General features: G+C 42.7%; 1 long non-coding RNA gene across 2 annotated transcripts in view; it reads left to right on the top strand.

The window, feature by feature from the left end:
* Positions 1 to 25,284, top strand: part of LOC117044283 — a 42,901-nt gene extending 17,617 nt beyond the window's left edge. For both annotated transcript variants that reach the window (XR_004426283.1, XR_004426282.1), the window contains exons 3-4: positions 22,922 to 22,972; positions 25,187 to 25,284. This is a non-coding gene — a long non-coding RNA (uncharacterized LOC117044283). The remainder of the gene's footprint in view (positions 1 to 22,921; positions 22,973 to 25,186) is intronic.
* Positions 25,285 to 25,593: the final 309 nt, after the last annotated feature.

Genomic DNA, 25,593 nt, shown 5'->3' on the forward strand with positions numbered 1-25,593 from the left:
GTGTGAGCCCCACTAAAAGCGCGGCACAATTTATTTCTGAGGCATAAAGTCGAGCTGCACAAATGATGAGTTGCAGGGGTATCAAAAGCAATCCTGATCTGAACCACCAAAACTCATATTAAGACTCATATTAAGGAGCTAATAAAATAGGATACATGGCCATCCTGTTCCGAAAGGTCTCTTCCAACCCCCAGGAGGGACAACAGAGAGCGAGAGAAAGGGGAGATACAGAGGAAGGAAGAGGTAGGAAAGGTCATTGAATCATGGAATTGTAGAGTTGGAAGGAACCCCAAGGGTAATCTAATCCAAACCCCAGCAAGGTCTGTTCATTCACAAAAGGGAAGTTAGGATCCAAACCTTTGTCTTCTTCCTTTAACTTGTTCTGTTTGCCAGTCTTATGACACACATGCTGATGGCCATTTATTTCCCAGCATTGCAACTTGTCTTCTGGAGTGGCAAGAAAGGAAACCCTTTGCTATGCACTTCCCATCTTCAGCTGGGCATTCCAATAGGAAGAGAGGCCGGTTGTTAATTCAGATTGCTGCTCTTCCTTTGAGCAACTAATTGAAATAAGTTGCACCAACCAGCTACTCAGGTATATCTACCCAGTTATACCCATTGCAAAAAAAGAAGAAAAGAAAAAAAGCCATCATGGCTATCAGTGAGATGGTGTAATTGAGAATCACTGGCTTTGCAAGATGCCTTCAGGCTCCTATTTTGGGGTGGAAATGGGGAAGATGGGGTCTTAATATGCTAATTAAGAAAAGGAACAGAGTGGGAGGGCAAGCCGCACATGTTAAAACCTGCACCTGAAATAATTGGAAATTGGCTTAAAGTGGAGGCGTGTAACCTGATTGATTTGCCAGCTCCAGGGCACGTTGCTTCATCTTTGGAGTCAGGGTCATCATGCAATCGCTAATGTAACAGATGTAGTTTGAGAGGGAGCCGTCACTGGCGGGATGGAGCTGACAGCTCAAGTGTTTGCAGAGATGACTGCAACATGGACAAGGGAATAATTATTGGGGGAATGCCTTTGGGTTTGTGATTTTTACACAAGGCAGAATATATTCTGCGCCCTACCCCAAGATGCCTGGAGAGTGTTGGAAGTGTTGCTTTTTAATCACCTGAAAGCAATTGTTCTGGGTGTTTCAAGATGGAAGATGGGTCAAAAACAGAGGGAGGTCTTGTATCAAGGCTAAAATAACCCAGGAATATGCCAGCCTTCCACTCATAATGCCAACAAACCTTTTGTGTCACAAGTTCCATGGAGGCAGTTAGTTGTTTTTGCAAATGAAGGGTCTAATAAATTTTTTAAATGTATCTGGTTGTTGTTTTAAATCAGGGGTGTGGAAGCTGTGGATTCCCAGATGTGGCTGGGCTAAAATTCCCATCAACCAGTGTAGCCCATAGCCAAGCATGATACTTCCCATCCCTGTTTTTCTAAAACACAACATTTGTCTCTTCATCCAGTTAACTCTAGTCTTTCACCCATACTTTTTTCTAACAGTGGTTTGAAACCACGATAGTTTCCCTAACAATATCCTAAAGCACCCCAGAAAGATGGCTATCTATTTTTTTTTTCCTGAAAAGCTGCAAGGCTGGCTTCCTTGTCTGTAGGGAGGGGAAAGTGATGGAATTGGAATGAAAATCTAAACAACAGAGGAAGGTGGCTAGTTGGTTGCCTGTTGGTGGTGGGAGGAAGCAGAGAGAAATAGTGTAATTTATTTTTTAGCAGTGCTTGTATCTGGACAGAGGTCCCTGGACTGCAAAGGCGATGGAGACCATCTTGTCTACTCGCCATCATAAAGATGTGTATTCTTGAGGGCCATTCTAATTATCTGTTTGGTAAATTTATAAGCTCCCACTGTTCAGTATAAAGACATACCCTCCAACATTTCTCCAATGAAAATATGGACGCCCTATTCAACAACAACAACAACAGTTTTTGTTCTTGGTATGAGCTTTCGTGTGCATGCACACTTCTTCAGATACAGGTATCTGAAAAAGTGTGCATGCACACGAAAGCTCATACCAAGAACAAACACAGTTGGTCTCTAAGGTGCTACTGAAAATAATTTTCTATTTTGTTTTGACTATGGCAGACCAACACGGCTACCCACCTGTAACTGGAACAACAGTTTTATTATTTATACCCCACCCACCTGACTGGTTGCCCCAGCCCCTGTAGGTGGCTTCAAAAAGCATAATAAAACATTTTTTAAAAAAAAACTTCCCCTATACAAGGCTGCCTTCTGTTGTCTTCTAAAGGTTGTATAGTTACAGTGGTGCCCCGCTAGACGAATGCCTCGCTAGACGAAAAACTCGCTAGATGAAAGGCATTCGCTAGCAGAAGGCTGCCCCGCAAGACGAAAATGTCAATGGGGCTGCCTCACAAGACGAATTTTTTTTTTGCGCGAAAACCTCCGCGCTCTATTGCCGCTTCGCTAGACGAAAAATTCGCTCTATGAAGACACTCATAGAACGAATTATTTTCGTCTAGCAGGGCACCACTGTACTTATTTCCTTGGCCGGGGGATCGGATAACTCTATGCTCTCCAGCAGGGGCGTAGCAAGGGGGGGGCGAGGGGGGCGTGCCGCCCCAGGTTCCATAATGGAGGGGGTGACAAATTAGCAAGGATTTTTTTTTTTTGAAAATGCCTGCTCCGAAGGTCTTATCTTACTATACTAGGGATTATATAGCTATATATGAAATTTCATGCATATCGGTTAATATCTTGACCCTCCTCCACCAAAATAGCTGTTCACTTGGCTGTTTTCCTATGTCATGAAGGCTGAAATTTCAGTTCAGAGAACACTTACTGTTCCCAACCCTAACCCTGTGGAAAGCCATCTAATTAGACTTTGAGAGGTTTTTAGGAGGTAATTTAATTATTGTTTGATTTTATACCAATGTTATGTATCTGGTGTTAGCCACCCTGAGCCCGACATTTTCTCCAATGAAAATAGGGCCACCCTGAGCCTGACATTTTCTCCAATGAAAATAGGGAAAATAGGGAAAGTGGGACATTCTGGGATCAAATCAGAAACCAGGATGGCTTCTGTAAATCTGGGGCTGTCCCTGGAAAATAGGGACACATGGAGGGTCTGAGAAGACTACAAGAATAAGGGTAAAAACAGATACCATCAAATTCATCCTTAAATAATGAAGGGCAGCTGCTCATAACAAGTTGTCTATCCTCATTCCAGGCAAGCAAAAGGCATAGGAGCTGACTCCTAGGGGCTGAGAGGTCTTCGGCTCCCCTTATAAAATATTTGAGGGGCCCAGGGCCCCCAAAGTTAATGGACAATATCATTCATGTATGCCACATCATGTGATCGATTATGCGGGATGCTGCTTACCTGCCCGCCTCCCATTTTATTCAAGTTTTATATATGCTGGGAGCTGCCCAGAGTGGCTGGGTAAACCCAGCCAGATGGGTGGGGTATAACTAATAAAAATATTATTATTATTATTATTATTATTATTATTATTATTATTAGTCATTAGGCACCCTGGCAACTCTGATAAGAGAGGCCTTATCAAAGTTCAAGGACACATCGCTGCCAAGCCAAAATACAGAGGATGTGAAGCAGGGCCAATTGAAGGCGTGACTGGGGAGGGGGTGTGGCCTGTGGAGAGTCAGGAGAGTCAATTGAGACACACTTGGAGTATCCTGGCCCAAAGGTTCCCCACTACTTGTGCAGGCTATTTTGGGAAGGCATCAAAAGCACCATAAGTGAGATCAAGAGGCACAAACTGCAAATGAATCCAATCGTGATGCCATTAGGCCACATTAGCCAGTAGATAAATAATAAAGGAAGAGCAACGGGCTTTGGTATCACATGTGTTGATAACAGCTCTGATAATGGTAGCAAAAAGCTGGAGAAGCAGTAATCTTCCAAAAATCGATCAGGAAGGTGAGGAAACTGTGGGATGGGATGGCAATCACGACTTAGAAATTGCTTTGGGCGGGAAGAATGCAAACACTCCAGATTTTCCAACAAAACTGGTGGTCTTTTATTCCGTACCGAAAAAAGAGAAGAAATTATAACTATGGGTGTTCTTATAATATGATATAGTGTGACAATACATGATGCATTTGATCTAAGATTTAAGTAATATCTCGTAATTATGTAGTTAGGAAACTCATGTAAATATATCCACATGCCACAAGATCCTGCAAGATGGCCTTGTTCCCTGCCAGCAGTGGCTTTTAAAATACTTGTGATTGCAAGTATAATAGAAAGGGGGGGGGGGAGAGAGAAAGAAACAATGTCAGCTCACATTAACAAGAAGAATAATCCATCAGTCCTAATTTAAACATATATATTAATATAAGCAGTCCATGTGTCCTAATAGATAGCCAGGTGAGCTATATATTCAAATACAGAAAGGGGCAGTGAGATTTTCAGACCAAGTGGTTGTTTATCCTTGCAACCTTGAAGTACAAGTCTCTTTGCAACCTTTCTGGCTTGCAGGATCCACTTTCGCTGTCCACCCATTAATCCCCACACCCAAGGCATATAATTTCAAAGTGCACAAACATCTGCACACTTTCTCCCTGTGCTACGGTATCGGTCAACCCTCTCCCTCCAAGCTGCTATGTCCCCTTAGAAGGAAACTGCCATTATCATCAGGGGAAGAGCAATATCTCTGTGCTAGTGCACATACTTCGTGTGTAAAAAAACCCCCACAAAAAAACAGAAAAGCTGCCAGGTTCAATTCCATATAGGGCAAAAGAAGACTCCTTTCTGAAATCCTGGAGAGCTGCTGCAAGTCAGTGTTGGTCTGGCCAGTGGTTGAGTTAGCTCCACATATTCCTAGCTTCTCTTTCGGGGAGAAAGGCTGGGAAATTGGGTGTGTGGTGGCTATTCATCATGCTGGCAGGAGAAGGTTAACTTTCCTTTCATTCACCCATCATGATTCTGCTCCTGATAATCTCTATAACTGTTTTGGTGTTTATTTTTTTGTTTTTTTAAAGTAGAAACTAGATACATTAAATGCATAGACACATTTAACCATCTATTTTGATGGGAGGCAGTTGAGCTTCTTCCCTCCAAGGCAGTGTTGCTCCAAAGTGGCTCTTATGTTCTTAAGACAGGAGACTGAGAGCCCTGTTGGATAAAACCAAATGCTCATCTAGGCCAGTGTCCTGTTTCCCACAGTGGCCAATCAGATGTCTCTGGGGAGAACTGAAGACTGAAAAGATATGAAAAACCAACAGATTCACCCATTCCTTAGAGCTAGCTGATATACCAGTTTGCTGCTATGCTACAGCTCTTGTGTGTCTTAGGTTCACTGTGCCGTTCTCATGCTTCCTCTTCTCCCTTTATTATTTCATCTTTATGCAACCTCTGGTGATAACCCCCTGTTTCCCCAAGCCCCTGGTTTTTCTCAGTTCATCTTATCCTCACAAAGTTCATCTCTTCGTAAAAATCACAGGGACTAGCTCCAGGAGGCCACCTGCATTGTTTGGGATTCTACGTGCTGAAGTGCCCCATGTCAATATTTCCGTCAAATGCCAGCTGAACACTGAAACATATATGTTATAGACTCTCGGAAAGTGGCAACCGGGGGCCTCCCATTAGCCAGCAAACTCCATCGAATGTCAACCCTGTCCAAGGATTCGACATGAGATGAAACGTTGCATTGTAACCAACAGAGAACGATATTCAGTGTATTGCTGAGGTTACATCAGTACAAGAATTCTCTTTGTGCAACTGAACACTCTCCTCCCCCAGCACAATGACCACATCTATTCTAGGTTTTCCTCCAACCTTCTGGAGCAGATTTGGAGACCACGCGGGGTGCACAGGGGCGGGGACAAGAGGAGTGAACGCCCCATTGCGGTAGTGACAATCCTTGCACTTGCGCAATTATTTAGTCGAATGCTGTCCTGAGTCATAATCAGAGCAGAGCCACTGGCATCAATGGACTTGAATTAGTCATGCGACTCATTGTATTTTTAATTACAGACTCACTCTCTTGTCTGATTTCAGTTTTGTGCCCTCTTTGCAGCTTTTGCTTTCAGTTGGAAACAGATCAATAGAATCTCCAATATTGTGGCTGATTCACATTACTAAAAATGTAGAGATATTGTAAGCAGGGTGTTACGGGAGGTCATGTAAATCTGTCACTGTACAATAAGATGTGCACCAGGTGTACATAATACCTCCTTCTTTTGAGTTGGAAGAATCATGGGAATAGATTACAGATGTCCGTGATGCATATGTTATGCCACTGATGTGATGCGATGCATATAAATTTCGACATTATTAGCAGGGAAAACAGAGTTTGAGACAAAGATTTCCCTTGTTCCTGCTAAGTTCTCCCTCTTCTTGGCTAACCCAATACGCCTTCCTGTATTCCACAAAGAGCCCCTTCTGTCTATAAGCCTTCTTTAAGGTTTTCATATACCAATTGTCCTTTTATTTCCCCTGCAGAATTTGTTTGTCAGTGTGCTTTCTCTGTCACCTTTAGTTAACACTTCCATGAATATCCAATGCCATTACAATGCATTGCCTTACGACTTGTGGGAGATGTGGCTCATAGATGGCAACATGTGGCAGGCAAGTAACAACCAGGTTATTGCTGTTGCAGTTATAACTATGCATCTTGCCTCATAAATCAAACCACATGCCTTTCTGAGCTCCTCTTGCTTTTCTCTAAGAACGCTAGAATATGGGACCTGGTGTCACCGTGACAGTAAATAGAAACTGGATCAGGTCTTTAAGAGCAGCGAGAGTGCAGCCATTAGCATCGGAGACAGAATTACTGTTATCATTCTGCATTAATCTGACTCTTTCCTATGCACTGCCCTCTCGTTGTCTTCAGCCGTTTGGAAAGCGTTCCCTTAGCAAACAATCGAACCCGCCAAGTCCCCTGTCAATAAATTTTATTTGAGAAATATAGCGGTTGCAATATCGATGGATCTTGCTCTCCCTTCCTTGCTTGTCCTGGCTCTCCTCCTGTCCAAGAGCTGCATTTAGGGAAGAGCAGGTGCCCGTTCTGCTCCTGCAAAGGAAACACAGGCAAACGTTGAAGAGCACCAATATTTAAATACTGTATAGCGTGTCTATTTGCATATCTTAGCACATTTTCTCTGCATGGAGTACATTTCAAAATAACCAGGGTTGCGGGGTGTTTGGGTCGGTGGCTACTGGATCTGTTGATAACTTGAAATATGTAAATACATCTCCTCTCCTCTCTCCTTCCCTCTCCCCCCCCCCCGCGCCCCCCGCCTTGCTTTCTTCTTTTCTACAACCAGTGCTTTAGATTACATTAGCTGTAAACAAAGATGTATTTGCAGGGGCAGTCGGTTTGAGTTTATTGTTTATGTAAATCTCTCTGAATGTGACATAGCCAGATAGCTTCCTATGTTGTGCTGATCCACGTTTTAGGCCTGCAGCCAAAAGTATTTTATCTTTTTACTTCATTATAGTGATCTTCCAATTAGCTGTGGTCTGTAATACCCTGATTTTGGTGGCAGTGGTTTGGGGAGGATTGTTTGATAGTTCTGCTCGAGAGGCAAAATGAGTCGCCTTATTATAGAAAGTGCAGAGGTTGTGCAGTAGCCGAGTTCTGTTGCAAAGTTTGCCGATAAGGGGAAAACTGGCCCTTGAGCATCTATTCTCTTCTGTATATTAACACTTCTAATCTGCGCTGCTGATAAAACTGGAAGCCATTTGCCTTTGCAGGAATTAGTTCTGCCTCACTTGTGTAACCAGGCGATGGTGATTAACCTTTAAACTGTCCAATATTCTCAGCAGACTCCTGCTCCAGATTAGAAACTATTTAGTTACGACCAACTAAATTAACAACATTCCTGCCTCTGAAGAATAAGGTTTGGAAGGTATGCATTTTAAGGTGGAATTGTATTTGAAAACAGGGGAGAGATGTGCTTGTTTGCTTCTCATGAGATACACACATTTGGCGGCGATGGGGCTGCCTAAGAAAATAGGTTCTGCATTTCGAAGAAAAGAAGCAAGCGGCCTAAATAGAAGAAGCCCGTGTCCTGTAGATGCAATTAGTTAGTAGCCATTGATGAACATGTAGATTTGATCCAAACCTACCTATACATGTTTGATTATAGGTAGGTGATACATTTTGGAGAATGTGTATACAGTATTTGGTTATGGGCAGATGGGTGATTTAAACACACACACACACACACACACAGAGAGAGAGAGAGAGAGAGAGAGAGAGAGAGAGAGAGAGAGCAGTTATTAAGGGATCTTTCACTCCCAGCCATACTTAGTCACATAAAAGGAAGCTCCATCAATTTGAATTACATTTACTTCTGTGCGAATCTGCTTAAAATCAATGCAGAAGTTTACAATGGACACCACCAACTCTAATCAACTGGTGAATTAATCAGCTTTTTTTTTTAAGGCTGTAATCCTGCATCCACTTACGTGGGAGTAAGCTCCATTGAACTAAGTGGAACATACTTTTGAGCAGACATGCATAGGGTTGAGCTGTTCCATGATGAATCCAATGGGGATTTTTTAAATCTTGAGGTCCAAGGCTGAAGGCTTAGGAATTACATATTTTAAATAATAATAATAATATTGACTTTGGTGTATTATAGGAACAAGGAGGAAATTTTAAATATGACCTTTTTAAACAATAAATGTAGCTTTTGTTTATTAAATGTTAGGTGATCTCTCGGGTTAATTTATTTAAGCCTAATCAATGGATCAATTAAATGCTTTAAAAACTGGGCAATTAATAATTTTCTGATCTTGGACTGGCAGATAGCATGCAGACACACACACACACACACACACAGGCTGTGATCTGAAACACAACGGTTTGGAACCAAACTCAGTAGAGATCAATGAGACTTAATTCCAAGTAAAAGTATATTGAGGATAGAGTGCCAGCTGTCTCAGATTTGAGATGGCTTGGAAGATCTCTGCCACATAACATACAAAGAATGTGTGATAAGGAGAAAGTGAGCAATATCGGAAAGGAGGGGAAGATAATTTTCTTTTAGGGAAAAAGGGCTCTCCTAATTTTCTCTCTCTTGGGGTTAAGCTGAACAGTGCAATAGATGTTATAAATATCCACAGCAGCCCCCCATGCTTAATAGGCTTCAGCTGCTGGGGTAACTTTGCACTGAGCTATTGCATCTAGAATTTTTTTATATACTGTATATATAATGTAAAACTTATCAGTTGAAATGTAACCTCCAACTCACATGGCATAAAGACAAAAGTGAGGGCATTTATGTAATAAATGGTGTGGTGCTTGTCCGACATGCATGAAATGACCGTATTGTTCTCCCTTGCTGGAGAACAAAATCAAAATCCCCGTTAGCAATGTTTTTCTGTTTTACCAGTTTTTACATTGGCTGCCTCCTTAAAAATTGCTAATCTAGATACTACATTAGTAGGGTGTCAGTCAAACTGCAATCCACAGTGAAGCCTTCTTCACATACCAATTTAAATCATTCATGGTCCTTTCTTTGGCATTATTCAAAAGATCATAATAATTTTCTTGTGCCCACAGCACAAAAAAAATCAATTATTTCCCCACAAAGACTTGAAAGTACTTAGCGAGTGCTGCAAGAAAAGCTGAGGGTTATATCAAATTGAAATTGCACTCATTACACACAACACAATTAGTTGCCACTAGTCTGGCCGGTCCTTTAATTCTGAATGGCATATCTTTATTATTACAGAAACAAGCATGCAAATGGCATTGTTCAGGATTTGCCGAAATCAATAGGATATAGTGCTGTGTGTTTGGTGGCCACTGTCACTCAATCGGCTGTGGATTTGAGATAATGTGTGTATTTGAATTAATGAAGGGAATGTGAGACATCATAAGTGACACCCAAATAAAAGAAATGGGTACATGATATTTGTAATTATTCTACTTGTGTTTTTGTTGTAAATACTTGTGCTTTTTGTTTTTTAATCAAAGGATTAATTGCATTTTAATAAGGCATTATGATTTTCAGAGCTTTAGTTAATTAAAACTTGTAGTATATAATTATGAAGTGATGCTGAGATTTTTCTAAAGATCACCCATATGTTTTGAATGTGTACATTTTCCCTCTTCTTGTTATTCAGCTGCTACATGATTCCCTCCCCTCCCTCTTTCTTTTTAATGAATTATATTTAAATGTTTGAGAGATGACGGGTTCGAATTTCGGACAGATTTTTATTTTATTTTTTGTAAGTGGCAGCTACAGTACAAAATGTTCATGATCTTAGGGTTGAGTCATAGACTATGTTTCCTTTGGGCTTTTTGAGGATGCAGGACTGATTCCCTGCATCTGCGTTGCACAATTAAGAAAAAATAAATATCGTGATGTGTGAAATCGGGTCCTCCCTTAAAGAGGGCAAGTGTTGCGGTGAGACCTGGAAACCGATACCCTGTGTTGTGGGTGGGTAAGATTGGTCAGCCACAACACCCGACTGGAAGGTCTCTCGATGGTGGGTTTTATTGGACCAATGGTGCGCAGTCCAAACGGATCGAGGGACCTATATACACCCATGCACGTGACCCAGAGCTTCCTCTTTCGGTACGTGCATTCAGAACACCCACCCACCTCTCCATACTTTTAGGGCTGTTGCACTTGACCTTGCTATGCCGTCATGTGTTGTCTGTCGTTGGGACAGGGCATGGCAGGAATTTTCCCCACTTGGCTAATTGGCTGTTGCCATTTGGGTTTCGCCTGCCGCGTAGCAAATCGTCACAACTTGTAAGGTTGCGGATAGGCTCTGGTTCAGGTGATAGGAATGGGAGAACGCTCTCGCCATCCCTATGTGAAGGGTATTCCGTTAAAGGAATCTAGGGACTCAATGGTTTGGTCAACCCCTGAGAGGGGGTTGCGCCTGTGCCTGAGTCCAGGGGGACATTTGGGTGACGGAGAGAGCCTGTTCCCAGCTTTCCACTTATCCAGGTGTTCACCCTTGGCTGACCTATGCTGGAACCCTGGGTCAGCGCTACCTGCATGGCAGGGAGCTAGTCGAACCAGAGCCTGTGCAACCACTCACTTTCTGTAATCAATAAAGTTGTGGCCTAAATTCTGCCAAAAACCAAACTAAAATTTGAGTCAAGTTTGAATTTATTTAGGGGGGAGGTTTCTGGGTCTGAACACGCAAACGCAATGCTAATTGCTGACCTGTGAAATGACCAGACCCAGAAGCCATTTGGGGAATGTTTTACCTGCATAGCACTGAAATAATGGAAAGGGTGAATTTAGGGATAAAGCAAAAAAAATAAAAAAAATAAAAAAGTGACAACCCCCCCCCCCCGGAAGTGAACATGCAGCTATTGCCCTGATCCAGTTTGTTGAAATTGTAGCACTTCTTTGGTCATATGCTGCTTCCTTACTCACAAGGAACGCTTACCTTTGTATGATGGTAAGCAGCAATTGTGGCCCAGCGTGACCATGGTCTTAGCCTGGGACAAAGTTTTGGCCCCGCAGGACCATTGGGAGCCAATACGCCATCCTCCTCTAGGTTGCTGGGAGGCTTGTATTCAAGGGGACCTATCACAGGAAGCTGTGTTTGAACAGACCTATCAGAAGCAAGCAGGGGGTGGGCCTGGCTTTGTGGAGAACGTCAGCTCCTGGTCTTCACTCAGGTCTGCTCACTGGGCATATAAAGACTCGTTAGCTCAGTCAAAGCTGGATTCCCCATCCTCCCACCCTCTGTAGTGTTGGGGAGCTGGCAGGTTCTGAACATGCCCTTGCTATGGAAATATTCGGTCGCCGTATTTGGGCCAGGGAGGAATTTGCCTGCAGACGAATTGGGCCTGTATGGAGGGTATTGCTAACCTCATAGCAATTGTCACAACTTGTTGGCAGATAAGGCATTGGATTGGATCCTTAATCTAGGTGACGGAGGGATTTGGGAAACCACCTACCCTCGCCTTGGGGAATCAGGAGTACCATGTTACAGAGGTCCAGGGGAAGGTGCTTCTATCCGGATGCCCATTTGGGAGCTGATGACCATAGCACACCCCCCCCCAAAGTGGCAGCCCTGAAGGGATCACCCCTATTTGATGTACATCACAGGGAGTTCCTTAACCCAGGATTGACCCTGCAAAATAATCTGCCAGCCAACAGTCAAGTTGGTTGATTCAGGATACATACCTATGCCGAAAGCTACTTGCATCTGTAATGAGTAAAGTTGTGGCCAATTTGAACCCAAGATGTTTACGATCCCCATTTATGCAGAGTTCTTTCCCTTGCTGTCTGCAGTTTTGCAAGGTACATTCTCAAAAATCCCATATTCTGAAAGGTACTGCCCTTGTGGCACAAAACAGGTCGAATCCATCACACACGTTTTATTTCATTGCCCACTTTATGCAAAAATATATAAGTATTTGACCCCCTTATTGAAGGAAGGGATCTATTGCAATGACTCTTCCAGCGTGTCATATCTGATGAATAATTGTAGGAAGGACGTTATGGAGAATGTGGCAAGATTTTTGAGTGATGCCATGAAATTATGTCACTATAAGTCCTAAGAGCCACTTTTGTATCTCACAATGTCTGTACAGTTTTATCCTAAAGTACCTCCTACTATGTTTTGTTACCCATGTTTTGTTCTGATCCATATATATGAGGTACTCCTACTATGCCAATAAAGGAAATTGATTGATTGATTGATTGATTGATTGATGTTTGTCCTGTGTTTTATAGTATCTTACCATGATATGGGCCCAGCCACCCGCAGGTTCCCTGCACTGGGACCCACAATAATATTTTCCGTATTCATGAATGAAGGGAGAGCATACATCTGTGCATACATTTCTTTCTCATAGAGGGTGGTCTCCTTTTACTGTCTGGGCAGCTTCCAACAAATTATGAAACCACATGCAGAAGTTCCCCAGGTGGGGCAGAAAAAAATTCTCTGGAGACCTGCTGCCAGTCAGCGTAGGCAATACTGAATTAGATGGACCAATGGCCTTACTCAATATAAGGCATCTTGCCATGTTTATGGTCAAGGTAGCAATCCCCCCTGTACTTCTTAAATGTATTTATAACATTCATACCATACTTTTCCATTATTTGGTGTCCAAGATGGCTTGTGTAAGGCTCCCAGCCTGATTCCAGGGCTCTTCTACAAGATCAGAACTTGAAATGGCGAAATCATTCAAGATTTTCTAGAAGGGGCAAGAAGCCTGTTCTTATTCTTCTGTTTGAAAGAACATCCCTTAGTTCATGAAGCCTTCAGTAACATATATCAAGGTGAGTTGTATCCAGGCTTCACTTTCTGTGTATGGAAAGACTCCTTCCATTGAAGGAAGGCTTAATACCCAGCAGAAACTTCCTGTTGGTGGAGGGAGGCAACTTTGCTGATGGCCTCCTCCCATTGCAGCTTCCTTCACTGGTATTCTGGTAGATTCCTCAACACCTTCTATAGTGTTCTGGAGGGTCCCTCAACACTATGGAGGAGTGTGGAAGAGGTATCAGGATCACTAACTGAAGGAGAGTTCGAAGAGTGGAGTCGTAGGGGTAAGAACTAGAGCTGCACCAAGTGTGTGCTCCAAACACTTTTTGAGGGGGTAAGGTTTGCTCTTGTGGGTGTTGAAAACCCTCCTAGCCTTTTAACGTTTCCCCAAGCTTGTCCCCAGTGTGTTGTGTTGCTCCTCCCTTATTATTAGGCCATCTTTCCCAACCACTGCATGATCCCAGCCAGTCAGGGTTCACTGTGATGATGTCAGAGAGGTAGGGTGCCAATCAGATTTCCAGCATTGCCTTGTGACAGTTCTATTGCCTGTTTTCACGGTGCAGTGCAACACAAAGGATAATTTATTGACGTGCGGAATAAATTTCCCATTTTTCTGCACTGTGGTGTAAGGGTAAGCAATCAAAAAGCATGGCAAAACTGGGAGTGTTAATCTAGTTCTTCCTACAGCATGCTGCAGGGCAATATTCTCTGTTTTGCTCTGCCCTAACAGTTTTATTGCCCACCTCAGCTCAATGTGACACAAGACAGAGAGTATCAGCAATGGTGCTGTGTCTGCTGTTCTTTTGAACCGCCCCCCCCGAAAACACACACACACATACACCCAAAAAGGACCTCCAATTTTCCAAGGCAACAGAAACTTTCCTTAAAATCTATCCTCTCTTTCAATTCTCTTGAAGCAGAAACACATTTGCCGTCTATGTGTTGGTAAATGGTGCTAGCAGAGTAAGGCAAAGAGGGCAATTTGGTGGTGTCCTGGCCTGTCTAGTGATAGTTTGGGATGTGTTAAGTTAGCAACTGTTTTAATAAACAAACTTGGTATACTGGCAGTGTTGCAAGTGGGTAATTTTAAACTCTGGTCTTACAGGGATCTGTATTAACTTCCAAATGTGGTTGGCCAACCCTGCTGTACTTGTGGCCCATCTTCATATTCTGCTGGCCCTGAGGTTCTGCCCTAACAACACTTATTATTCCCTCGCACACAATCTATTTCCCCTACATTTACACCATTTGGAGCTCATAAATCCCCTCAGAAGCACAGAGCAGACCATGGTTCTCATTGACTCTTTTATCCCCATGCATAATCCAGCGCCTTTTCAAAATGTGCCTCTGCCACTGGTTGGCTATCAAGTTCAGGGTCTTCTTAGCAGTGGCACATTGTCTGCATAATATTTTTTTGAAAGGGAGTATCATCTGGTTATCTTTCTTCAGCTTTTTTGGAAAAGGACAAAGAGATCCCTCTTTAGAGATCAGCACTACTGTGCTGGGACTAATGATAAAACTGAAGTGGAGCTGTGTTGTGCTCCAGCTGTGTTGTTTTAATCGTTTGCGTTTCTTGTCTTGGGCTACATTCAGACGGCACTTTATTCCATTTTCCTGGTGTTTCCTTACCTGATAATTTTCTTTTTTTAATGTGATCTTTCATACAATGTAAAAGCCCCTTCTGGGAATCTAGTGGAAGTCTGATGCCCATTCCCATGTTAATTGCATCTAGAAAAACACACACACATGTAAGATGGAAAACTGCAGGATGAAATTTGGGGTGATAAAATAATAATAATAATAATAATAATGATAATGATAATAATAATTTATTTATACCCTGCCCATCTGGCTGGGTTTCCCCAGCCACTCTGGGCGGCTTCCAACATAATGTTAAAATACCATAATCTATCAAACATAAAAAGCTTCCCTAAACAGGGCTGCTTTCAGATGTCTTCTAAAAGTCTGGTAATTGTTTTTCTCTTTGACATTTGGTGAGAGGGTGTTCCACAGGGCGGGCGCCACTACTAAGAAGGTCCTCTGCCTGGTTCCCTGTAACTTGGCTTCTTGCAGCGAGGGAACTTCCAGAAGGCCCTCGGCACTGGACCTCAGTGTCCAGGCAGAACGATGGGGGTGGAGACGCTCCTTCAGGTATACAGGACCGAGGCCGTTTAGGGCTTTAAAGGTCAGCACCAACTCTTTGAATTGTGCTCGGAAACATACTGGGAGCCAATGTAGGTCTTTCAAGACCAGTGTTATGTGGTCTCGGCAGCTGCTCCCAGTCACCAGTTTAGCTGCCACATTCTGGATTAGTTGTAGTTTCCAGGTCACCTTCAAAGGTAGCCCCACGTAGAGCGCATTGCAGTAATCCAAGCGAGAGATAACTAGAGCATGCACCACTCTGGCATGACAGTGCACAGGCAGGTAGGGTCTCAGCCTGCGGACCAGATGGAGCTGGTAGACAGCTGCCCTGGACACAGAATTAACCTGCGCCTCCATGGACAGCTGTGAGTCCAAAATGATTCCCAGCCTGCGCACCTGGCATGTACTTTGTTCTCACCATGGGGGAACAGAAGCAGCACCCATGTTCACAAAGGGTGGTGGCATGTCCAATGGCATTGTGCCACACCACGTCCATGGGACTGAATTAAATGTAGCACAACATTTTTTTTTTTAACCCACAGCTCCATTATGCAACAGGTTAAAAGGAACAGTATGAAAGAAATGTTAGAAACCTTGGGATAGAAATACTGGCATTCTAACCAGGAAAACTAATGAAATAATCCCCAAGTCTGAATGCACCCTTGCTCATGATCATATCTTGGGTTTTATGTAAACAATAGATTGAAGATGCTGTGAAATGCTTTGAGAGGGCATCAAACTGTTGCTTAGGTGTCAGGTGAACTTGGCAGAAAGTCTCCCCCCCCCCTTTTTGCACACGTCTTCTGAGATTAAAATCTGCTCCTCTGCAGCTATTCCCCATTCCCCTGATGCTCTTAGGTATACTTTAAATGTGCAGCTGCACAAACACAGCATTTGCCATATTTGTACCACCTGCGATTCAGCATCTCCCAGATTTGGTTTATTTGCAGTTTTCCCCCTGCTGTCTTTTGATACGGCTCTCCTCGGACGCTTTGAGGCAAGGCGGGTTGAAGCTAGAAAAGAAACCCAAGGCAGATAGATTCTCCCCATCCACTCAAAAAAACCCAACCCCCCCCCCCTGCCAGAGTTCAGCACTTATTTAGGTGTATCTAAAAATGTACTTTAAGTAGGATTTCCTCATGTTTTTCCTCCCTTCAGCAAGCTGATTTAAAATCTAATATTATTAAGTTGGTCACAGCCTTCATATTTTAACTGTCAAGCCCAGAGCCTGAGAGGTGATGCATTCAAAGCTTGCTAAAATATTTGCTCAGCAGCACAATTGTGTGTGATGGAAAATAAACTCCTCCGGAACATCTCCCCCTATCAGGCATGGCCTGCAGCCAGCAAAGAATGAGGGGAGGTCAGTCAATTATGTGTGGTAATCACGGTAAGCATATTATCTGAGACACAGATGTCTTCCCTGACCCCACACGACATAGCTATTAACCCCACAGCAATATAAAAATGGGGCTGGGGGGGGAGGTGCTGGTCCCTTAGGTAAACTAGACCTTTTCAGTTTGGACATGTCCAGCAGATCAGGAGGGGAGTGGGAGGGAAAAGTTGCAAGACAACGGAGATGGTTTTTCAGGGACCTGTCCAACAACCTGACCTTTTTGTCGCTGCCATCGGTGAGGTGGCGTGCCTCCTCTTTAGGGACGTTTCTATAGGCCTAGTCATGTGAGATAAATAGCTGCATCATCTGAAAATGAGACGAACAAATTGACTTGTAAGATATCGCAGCCGCATCGTAGCTTCGGAATGCCACTTCCCGATTTGTTTGGGGGTGGGGGGTGGGGAGGGAGAGACCAAACAGCCATTTGTGTGCTCCACTCCTGTGTACGTTTTTAAATATGGCCCCTGTCCTACTATCGACAAAGTATAATGGCAATATCACACAACTTGCCTTAACGCCGTAATGCAGGAAATGGGAATTTCTCATTACGTGGCATGTTTGCAGCTATCGCCTTCCTGAGCAATTGCTTTCAGGTTGGGATTCTCTTCGCAGAATTACAGACTTGTTAGCTAGGGTAGAAAGAATACAGGTTGTTCTTTTTAAATAACCCTCATGTAGCTGCAAAATATAATACATACATACAGTATATGAATGCATATATCACATAAATCTAGCTTGAGTTTATATGTAGGGAGCTTGTCTGCACTGTTATATGAGTTATACATACTCAACTATTATATGAGTCTGCACTGGTGTGTGTGTGTGTGTGTGTGTGTGTGTGTGTTTGTGTGTGTGTGTGTGTGTGTGTGTGTGTGTTGTCTCATGTTGGCATGGGCAACTCACAGGAGAACATATCTAGCAATACAGAAAGACCAAGGGAGGAATTCAGTGTCACACCAAGGCAAACATTCCATCTGGACATGCGTTTTGGCTTACCAGATAGAACAATCTCCCCTCTCCTCTCCCCACATGCTGTTCTGGGGTTTTTCCTAACCCCACCTTCTAGAGCCAACTTCAGTCACTATCTTTTACCATATTCCCTAATGAGCATATCCTAAAAGATAATAATAATAATAATAATAATAATAATAATAATAATAATAATAATAATAATGGATCGTGGGAAGGTGCCTCATACCATGGGAGCCCATTGGTCCATTCATCTTTGTGTTGTCTACACTGACTGCTTTTAATGTGTCTTAAATGTATGGTGTGGGATGTGACCAGCATTAGGCTGCCTAATGTCACCCATGGAACATCATGCTATGTACAGGAATTTTAATCCTGTTGTCCATTCTCGAAGTACAACACTCTGCCAATACTCCAACCACTTTGCTACACTCTAACTCCCTCTTCCTGCTTTCTATTCACCCATCCACCATGTTTTTAAGTTTTTCTCTCTCTCTCATTGGCCACTGTAAGAAGAGAATGCTGGACTAGATTAGCTTTTCCTCTGATCTATCAAGACTGTTCTTATATTACTGTGCTCCCCTCATTTCCAGCAACAAAATACATTCAGTGTAGCCCCTTGTCTAGAAGACCAGAAACCCTCACGGAGATACACAATTGTCTGTTGCAGATTTCTCCTGATATTCTCACCCCTCTGGGCAAACATCATCAAAGAGAGAGACTACCTCAGGTGATCAATAAATATTGGAACAAACCTCAGTGACCATATGGCTCCACTATTCATGTTTGCAACCTTAGCCCCATACTACTGGTGTTTTTGGTTGAATGGTCACAGGGTGCAAAGTTGGAGAGTGGACACAACTGTGTGCTGCACAATCGGGGGAAGGTTTAGTTAAAGATTTGCACGGTCCAAAACTGCAATCTCTGATTATCCTGATGCTCCCTTGTGATATATATATATATATAACCAATATAAGTGTGGTCTCCATCTGTTTAATGTAACTATCTTATACAGTGTATATGTTTTTATTATCTTGTAAATCACTTCAGGGTGCCTAGTGGGAAGCAATTCATAAATGAAATTCTTCTTCATCATCAACATCCCTAAGCTTAGAGATGTTTTCCAATTCACTTCTGCTGATAAGTGTGTATCTCATGTGATCACTGTAAACTATCGTATATTGGCTTGGTTGTGTGAAATGGCTATCAGGTATCAGCCACCACAGATTGCGGTAGTGGGATAACTAGAATTGGGGGACAACATATTAAATGATAAACTCATCACCTGATAATGCCCATGTCTAATAATTATGAATTATCTCTTCATACATATACATTATAATGTCTACTTGGTGCTTCAGAGCCCCGCCCCCCCATCTCCGTCCTTTGGCTCCTCTCTCCAATTCTCTTCTCATAGAGTTTTACAGCCAGAAGTGACCTCAGAGTTCATCTGATTCCCCTCCCTTGTTCAGTGCATGACATAAATGCAAGATGTAACTAAAGCATTCCTGGCAGGTGACTATCCACCCTCTTAAAACCCTCCAGTGCAGGAGTGCTTTGCAATCTGCTCTGCTGTCCACCGGAAGTTTTTGCTAATGCTTTTAGCCAAAATCTGCTTCCTTCCTGTTCTTACCCATTACTTTAACCCCTGGAAGAACACAAAGTTGCGTATGCACCATACATTTAAATTGTGTGACTTCCCCCAAAGAATCCTGGGAATTGTGGTTTGTTAAATGTCTTTCTTGGGTTCCATGATCACTGCAGATGGTAACAGCAGTCATGAATTTAAAAGACGCCTGCTTCTTGGGAGAAAAGCTTTGACAAACCTAGACAGCATCTTAAAAAGCAGAGACATCACCTTGCCGACAAAGGTCCGTATAGTTAAAGCCATGGTTTTCCCAGTAGTGATGTATGGAAGTGAGAGCTGGACCATCAAGAAGGCTGATCGCCGAAGAATTATGGTGCTGGAAAAGACTCTTGAGAGTCCCATGGACTGCAAGAAGATCAAACCTATCCATTCTGAAAGAAATCAGCCCTGAGTGCTCACTGGAAGGACAGATCCTGAAGCTGAGGCTCCAATACTTTGGCCACCTCATGAGAAGAGAAGACTCCCTAGAAAAGACCCTGATGTTGGGAAAGATGGAGGGCACAAGGAGAAGGGGACGACAGAAGACGAGATGGTTGGACAGTGTTCTCGGGGCTACCAACATGAGTCTGACCAAACTGTGGGAGGCAGTGAAAGGCAGGTGTGCCTGGAGTGCTCTGGTTCATGGGGCATGAAGAGTTGGATACGACTGAACAGCAACAAAGGTCCTGGGAATTGTATCTCTGTTGGAGAGTTAACTACAGTTCCCAGGGTTCTTTGGAGAAGTTGTGTGCTTTTAATGTGCTGGTGTGCAGACAACCCAAGTCCATGTTCTATGTGGCAGCCCTTCGTATGTTTGAAGCCTACTGTTGTGTTTCTCCTTAATCTCATTTTCTCCATCTCTTTCAACCATTCGTAATAGGACTTGCTTTCCAGGCTCATCAACACCCTCCAGGCAGCTGCTGATTTTCTCCTGCATCCTGAGCCTTTGGTGAGTTGGGTGCAGCTCTTTTTCATCTATCCCCCTCCCCAATTGTTGTGTATTATTCAGGATTATGCATATTATGACAGACTTCCTAAGGACTCTGGGTTGTTGTTTTTTCTCCCCCTAAAACGTCTTCTCGTTTGAAGAATGAGTGTGCTACCCTCTTTACCATTTCCTTCCAGAATACATTTAAATGAAAATGGTAAATGAGATATTTGTTTGCAGCTGCAACGACTTCGTGCTGCTTGTTCCATTTCTGAGAGAGCGGTGTTATGAGCATCTAACATGGGAACAAAAGTATGATTTTAATATAACAAAAAGGGGGTGTTTTTGTTTATTCCCTGCTGATCTGTAATCAAGTGCACTAAGTATATATGTGTGTGCTTGGTCTTACACCTCCTGTGACGTCTACTGTGGTTTCGATTGTGAATCAAACATAAAGCCATCAAGTCTCCCTCTTTCTTTCTTTCTTTCTTTCTTTCTTTCTTTCTTTCTTTCTTTCCTTCCTTTCTGCACAAGTATGGTTCTACTTTGAGTATATATAAAGCATTTAAAACAAAGTGAGTCCCAGTGCATGCTTTGCTTTTGAAGAAGAGCAAGTTCATTTTGTTGGTACGATTCATTGGGACATTATGAAAGAGTGTCGACAGAATAGATTTGCACAAAGGAAATATAGATTTCTGAAAGGAGCCAGAAAAATAATGTAGTCCATACATTGCCATCGTTGGCTTGTTTTTGCTTTCAGCTGGTAAAAGTTGGCATGAAATAGCTTATCTGGACTGGCTGTATCATTAGGCAGACTGAGGTGGCTGTCTCAGGCAATTGTTGTGTGGTGTCATGAAAGGACAGTACATCACTGTTTTTTTTTATCTTTGTATTGCCAAAATAACTTAGCTAGTGTTAGATGCCATCCACCTGTCTGCTCTAGCATCTTGTTCTCATACTGACCGACTAGAGGTCTGTGAGAAGCCCACAGCACCAGCAGATCTCTTCTGCCTTTATGATACAGGTTTAAACAGAAAATAAATAAATGCAAATAAGCATTTGCAAATAGGTTTTTGTCTGCCACATCTTGCGAGTTTGCTTTGGCATTCCTAAGCCATGTTCTGCTCCCATATTCTCCTACACACTTGCTTTTTCTAATTTACATATCCCTTTTATGGAGCTTACCACTTGCTCTTTGGTGTATTAATTTAAACTTGGTGATTTGTGTTTCTGCTCAGGAAGCGGCAGACTCCAGGATAGTGACATATTCTGGCAGCCACAAGCAGCGATTACTTTCCAGTTTGGCTAATGATATAATCCACCGTGGTTGCAAAGTCTTGCTTTTCTCTTTAGATGACATTTTTCCGCAAGCTACACGTGTTGTATTTATAAGTGGCACTTAGGAAGATGCGTTCTGTAATCTCCTACTTATGCCTGACACTCTACGCATGTGTTTATCTACAAGGAGTGATGACATTGCTTGTTAATTCCACCCCCTGCTCCACAGCATCATAATATTGGAGGTGGTGGTTGGGGAGGAGGGGAGTGTGTCAGAGATGTATTTCAGCTGCCAAAGAGGGATATATTGACATTGGTCATGGTCATGGGTACTTTATAAGGCACCTATTTGGAAAGTCATTTGCTATCAAATGTGGCGAAACCATGGCTCACTTATAGTGCATGCAGAAGGCCCCAGGTTCACTCACCTGTTAAAAGCATCAGGTAACAGGTAGACAGGTTCAAAGACCTCAGCTGCTGGTCAGAGACCACATTCACACCATACATTTAAAGCACTATGCTACACTTTAAACAGACATGGCTTCACCCAAAGAATTCTGGGAGCTGTAGTTTTTTAAGGATACCAAGAGTTAGGAGACTCCCTGTTTCCCTCACAAAGCTGCAGTTCCCAGAGTTCCCTGTGGAGAAGTATGACTTGGGAAATTGTAGCTCTGTAAGGGGAGTAGAGCATAGCTGTCAACTTTTCCCTTTTCTTGCGATGAATTCTATTCGGAATAAGGGGAATTTCCCTTTTTTAAAAAGGGGAAAAGTTGACAGCTATGGAGTAGAGGTCTTTCAAGAACTCTTGACAACCGGTGACATTTTTTTCTAGAGAAAGTGGTGCCAGAACTGACCATGAACACCTCCCTTTTTCTCTTAGAATAGCAATGGCGCCCACCTGACAGGTGCCAGAACTGAGTTCCGGTGAGTTCTGGCTGGAAAAAGCCCTGTCGACAACATTAACAAACTGTAGCTCCCAGAATTCTTGGGGTTGGGGGGAGCCGTGACTGTTTACAGTGGTATTATAGTGCTTTAAATGCACGGTGTTTTGGTATAGGACTGTTTCCCATGCTCCTAAATAATTTCTGTGGATATATCGCAGATGGAGAACGAAGTCCTTTGAAATGCCCCTTCATAAATATCAGTTGCTGGTGATGGCCAAAAATAAAGCCTCTCCCTTATTTATTTATTTTTTACATTTGTGAATGAGATATTTATACTGTTCATTTTCTCAAGTTGAAACTGGCTGTGTAAGTGGCATGATCAAAATAGGGGTTTCCCCCCCTTGGCTACTGGAAGAATGCGAATAAATACTGATTTACCTGAATGCCACCCACATGCCACTGTGAACTTATGTAACCAAGTTTTTCTTTATTAACTCTCCAAGGACACAATAGCCATGCACCGAAGATCCTCAGCAAGAGCTCACACTGCCCATGTAAGTGTATTTTTTATTTTAAAAAAGGGGGGGGGGGAGAAAGAATCAAGCTCTTACCTTTCAAATTACATTCATAAAGCATTATTCAAATACGTGTAAGGCTGACTACTAAAGAAAGCACAATGACTGTCTACAATGCACTAATTTTATTCCACTTTGACTTTGAAAATATAATCGGTACTTACAAAAATTGTAAATACTACGGAATCATGCTAGAGGGATTATTCTAAAGTGGAAGTGCTAATATAGCAAGCAAAATAGCTCTTTCTAGTCTTAACTGGCTCCATTATCAGCAAAGATAACATCTGGCAACAACACCGCAAGAAGCACAAGTGTGTGTGTGTGTGTGTGTGTGTACACATAACTATCTGGGATTTATGGTGACATGTACATTTTAGTTTGAAATGAACTTCATCTTGAACTCCACATGAGGTGGAATAGGTAGCAGTTATTCCTTGTGACCCCTTGCTCAGCCACCCCAATTAAAACAGCAGCTTAGCCAAATGAACGTCTGTCTACTACCAGCGATTTAGTGGAAGTGGAATGCAAGGGAGTGCTGCTCTGAGACTATTTTCAGAGCGGGGTGATGGCCTCCTGTGCCAGAATGCCAGGGTTATTGATGGATCTTCCTTGCTCTGGCAGATGAATGCAGTGCTAATGAGCCTTCCATGTTTTCTATTGCTTCTGATAGGTTAGCATAGTGGAAAATCCAAAAAGCAGGTTGCATACTACTTTCCCTTTCTTTGATGGAGTTCTTACTTCATCCTAGTGGTTTTATTGCAAAAAGATGACAGTCTTAAATGATCTGAAGAGAAGCCAGGCAACCTATTTGCAGTGATTTGACTCTCAAAATGCTGATCAGAGATGTGGAGTCACAGAAGGCTAACCACTACACCCCCCTTTCCCAGCTCCCAGCTCACTGTTCCATGATTTTCCGCTGATCTTAATATATTGGGTGTTGTGCTATGTATTGATGCCCTCTCTGTCTCTCTCTCTTATGTGTGTGTACATAATAGCCCAAGCTGCCTATATTTTTGGACTCTCCTTGGGGGCGTAGCTATGATGGCTGTCATGGTGAGCTCCTGCACTTTCCAGTTTACCACTGCACCGCTGTCTACAGTGGCATTCTCCTTGCACCGTGCCACATTTAGGATGCCCATAGCTGATTGGAAGAGCATTTGCTTTGTGTGCAGAAGGTTCCATGTTCAATCCCCGGCATCGCCAGATAGGACTGAGAGGGACAGAAGTCCTGGAGAGTCCTAAAATGTTTAGTTTGGAATTGTTTAATTGGCTTTTTTGATACAGATTTGGCATGGTTTGGTATTGTATTAATGTGAATTGTTATTGTTATTAATTAAAAATTAATAAAAAGTAATTAAAAAAAAGAAATCCTGGAGAGCCACTGCCCATTGGTGGAGCTAGATAATACTGAGCTAGATGGACCAAGTGTCCGACTAGGTATAAGTGTCCTATGTTCACTGCAGTAGCAATCCAACCAAGTTATTTAATTAGACTAAGAAACGTATCCTCGTGTTACTGTACTCAAGAATTTGCACTCGGTCAAATGAGCAGACCAGCATACTATAGCACTGTGTGGTTTATTGCTGCATGCCAGTCAGTTTGCATACTTAACAAAGAGAACATACCTGCATGCTACAGCATTCCATTGTTTCTAACTGCGTCTCAGAAAGCCTCACAGCAGGACAGTGCTGCTCCTGACTACATGCCAGAGTCCATACTAGGCCAAGCAGACTGAGATGTCTACCACAGCACTCTAATGCTTCTCGCTACTTCCCAGAGTACATGCCTAGCCATCTGAACACACCTCTCTGCCACAGCATCCTGTTGTTCCTTACTGCATTCCAGCATACCCTAAATGAAAATACCCCGAAGTGCCACGACACCGTATTGTTTCTTGCTGCATTCCAGACAGAGCTCAATCATTCTTGATGCATTATGTATTTATAACATTATATATAAGTGCCTGTTATAAACAAACTGCTATATTAACAGGCACAGCTTATAAAGTATCATTATAAAGTAATCATTCAATCAATCACTCCACTCAGAACTATCCGGGGGAGGCTGGGTGTTCGTCAAATGAAAGGCAAATGTCTGATTTGCATTCACTTTTCCAGAATGTGCCACAGAGTTGAGTTTTGCAGCGCTCTGTATCCTGAATACCAAGTGCATGCCTTTTTTTATTTTCTCCAGAGACTTCACTTGGAGACAAATGGTGAGTCAGGATATTCCTTGGGAGCAAGTGGGATTTGCAAGAAATAAGAAGACCTCCCCTGGACTGGATCAAATGCCATATACAGTAATCCAGCATTCTGTTTTAAACATGATCAAGCCGGGCGCCTCTGAAAGCAGGACCTGAAGGCAAGTTTCCCTCCCTTGTTGTTTGTCACCAGCATCTGTTCTTCAGAAGTACACAGAACTTTGAACTTGGCAGTTCCACTTGGTTATCATGGTTGGTATGCATTACTGCTCCTTCTTCTTCTTCTTCTTCTTTTTTTTTTTTAAAAAAATCAGTGACCATAAGCAGATCTTGTAGTACTGAATAGATTTTTTTAAAAAATCAAATACAGAAATAGAGTGTAGCACACAGGAAGAGGTGT

Source organism: Lacerta agilis, chromosome 3 (genome assembly GCF_009819535.1).
Source record: "Lacerta agilis isolate rLacAgi1 chromosome 3, rLacAgi1.pri, whole genome shotgun sequence".
In the NCBI taxonomy this organism is placed as follows: Eukaryota; Metazoa; Chordata; class Lepidosauria; order Squamata; family Lacertidae; genus Lacerta; species Lacerta agilis.